General features: G+C 46.2%; 1 protein-coding gene across 9 annotated transcripts in view; it reads left to right on the forward strand.

Annotated features, from left to right (window-relative positions):
• LOC124001345 (type II inositol 3,4-bisphosphate 4-phosphatase-like) overlaps nucleotides 1-2500 on the forward strand; it is a 282847-nt gene that overhangs the window by 107763 nt on the left and 172584 nt on the right. The gene's annotated exons all lie outside the window — the stretch shown is intronic.

The following is a 2500-nucleotide window of genomic DNA, read 5'->3' on the forward strand; positions in this document are numbered from 1 at the left end:
GTGCACGTGCTTGTGTGTGCTAGCAAGATTGGTGTGTGATGGGTGAGCTGCCGTGTTCCTTTTCAAAAGACAGCAAAGGAGAGCATAGATAAAGTTTCTTTCTACCCCTGAACATGAGTGGGGCAACGAGTGAGGAGAGATGTCGAGAGAAAGGGAGCGAGAGAGAGAGCGATCGGAGTGAGACCATCATAATCAGTCCTCCCTGATGCTGGAAAAGAATGAATGAAGAGCATCATTTGTCTCCCTCTCTTTTTTCACTCTCCCTCTTCGTCTCTTCTTATTTTCTTTGATCCTGTGTTAGATTCCAGCTCCCTGGAGCTTCATTACGTTTTAAGCTGTAGTCGTGAAGGAATGGATTTCAGTGGCTATTTACCAGACGGCCGGTTTTGGACCAGGTAATGACTACATGTGTTATGTGCGTTCCAAATAGCACCCTATTCCCTATTCAGTGCACTACTTTTGATAGATTCCTACTTTTGACCAGAGCACTATATCGGGAACAGGGTGCCTTTTGGGACGCACCAAGTGCATAGGGATATTATAATGGTCAACCTCAAGCTGTTTTTCTGAGAAACCCCCTATTCCAGCTCTTATTAGTGACTGGTGTGCACAGTGCAGCCATTTGAGAGTGCTGTGTTCTCTGAGCCTTATCGGTCCCAGGCAAAAATAGTACACTAGGGAAAAGGATGCCATTTGGGATTAAAAATGTCTCCACAGGTCTTTGGCCTTGTTTCGGGTTCTGTGTAGCAGGGTGCTGTGTTAGAAGAATGGTTCAGTGTAATGGCTGTTAGGAGCCCACAGGGCTCAGGGCTGTAGCTGTGTGTGTGTGTGTGTGTGTGTGTGTGTGTGTGTGTGTGTGTGTGTGTGTGTGTGTGTGTGTGTGTGTGTGTGTGTGTGTGTGTGTGTGTGTGTGTGTGTGTGTGTGTGTGTGTGTGTGTGTGTGTGTGTGTGTGTGTGTTTTCAGGAAAAGGCTCTGGATTAAAGGTCAGCAGACAGGATGTGCTCTTTTTTATCAGATACAGGGGGACTGCTCAGGGCGAAGAGTGGGACAAGATGAAGGAGAGCGAGCGTGATGGGGAGAGAATGATAGAGAGAGTTATAGGGGGAGGGAGAGAGAAGGAGAGAGTTGCAAGGGGAGAAAGAGGGGAGAGGGGGGAAGAGTTGTAGGGAGGAGGGAGAGTTGTGGGGAGTGAGGGAGAGTTGTGGGAGAGAGAGCGGGTGGTAGGGGTAGAGAGCGGGTGGTAGGGGGAGAGAGTTGTAGAGGAAGAGTTGTAGGGGGAGAGGTAGAGAGAGTTGTAGAGGAAGAGTTGTAGGGGGAGAGGTAGAGAAAGTTGTAGGGGGACAGAGAATGCACTCAAATTATGAGGGAGGGAGGGAGGGATAACAATAATAATTGAACTCTGAGATGAACAGATGTCTTAGTAGAACTATGAGATGAACAGATTTCTTAGTAGAACTATGAGATGAACAGATGTCTTAGTAGAACTATGAGATGAACAGATGTCTTAGTAGAACTATGAGATGAACAGATGTCTTAGTAGAACTAGGAGATGAACAGATGTCTTAGTAGAACTATGAGATGAACAGATGTCTTAGTAGAACTATGAGATGAACAGATGTCTTAGTAGAACTATGAGATGAACAGAGATGAACAGATGTCTTAGTAGAACTAGGAGATGAACAGATGTCTTAGTAGAACTAGGAGATGAACAGATGTCTTACTAGATCTATGAGATGAACAGATGTCTTAGTAGATCTATGAGATGAACAGATGTCTTAGATTCATTTTCTCTGTACTTTTCTCTGACATGTTCCAGTCTGTTTGTAATTGAGAGCATTGAGACTAAATGCTAAACTAAAGGCTCAGCAGAAAAGGTTTAGGGTTTAACACAAAGGCTGTGAGTGGCAGACAAGTAGAGTCCCAATACCACAGGATCTGAGACAGTGAAAACACACACACACACACACACACACTGTTAGCCTCATTATCTACATAAGAATAGAGTTGTTAATTAATTGTGGATGAATTATCGAGGGGGTTGGCCTTTGTTTTTGTCTTAACTCACACACACACGAGGGGTGTGTGTGTGTGTGTGTGTGTGTGTGTGTGTGTGTGTGTGTGTGTGTGTGTGTGTGTGTGTGTGTGTGTGTGTGTGTGTGTGTGTGTGTGTGTGTGTGTGTGTGTGTGTGTGTGTGTGTGTGTGTGTGTGTGTGTGGTAGAGCATCTCTTGGCGTGGTGAGCTCGGTGCCCACCTGCTCTAATGTAACAAAGAGAGTGAGTGTCTGTTAGGCAAACAGTGTGGAAGTGTGTGTGTGAGAGGGAAAGGGAAGAGGTGCATGTCAGTGTGTATGCACATACGTGCATGTAGTCCATATCTCTCCGTTATTGATGGGCTCATTCCGTACCTCACTCACCGTGACCCAGTTCTTCTGCACTGACCCCCCCCCCTCTTCCCCCCCATTCACATCAAGCCTGCAGCACCTAGGTGTCCTCAGCAGT

This window comes from Oncorhynchus gorbuscha, linkage group LG17 (genome assembly GCF_021184085.1).
Source record: "Oncorhynchus gorbuscha isolate QuinsamMale2020 ecotype Even-year linkage group LG17, OgorEven_v1.0, whole genome shotgun sequence".
NCBI classification, from domain to species: Eukaryota; Metazoa; Chordata; class Actinopteri; order Salmoniformes; family Salmonidae; genus Oncorhynchus; species Oncorhynchus gorbuscha.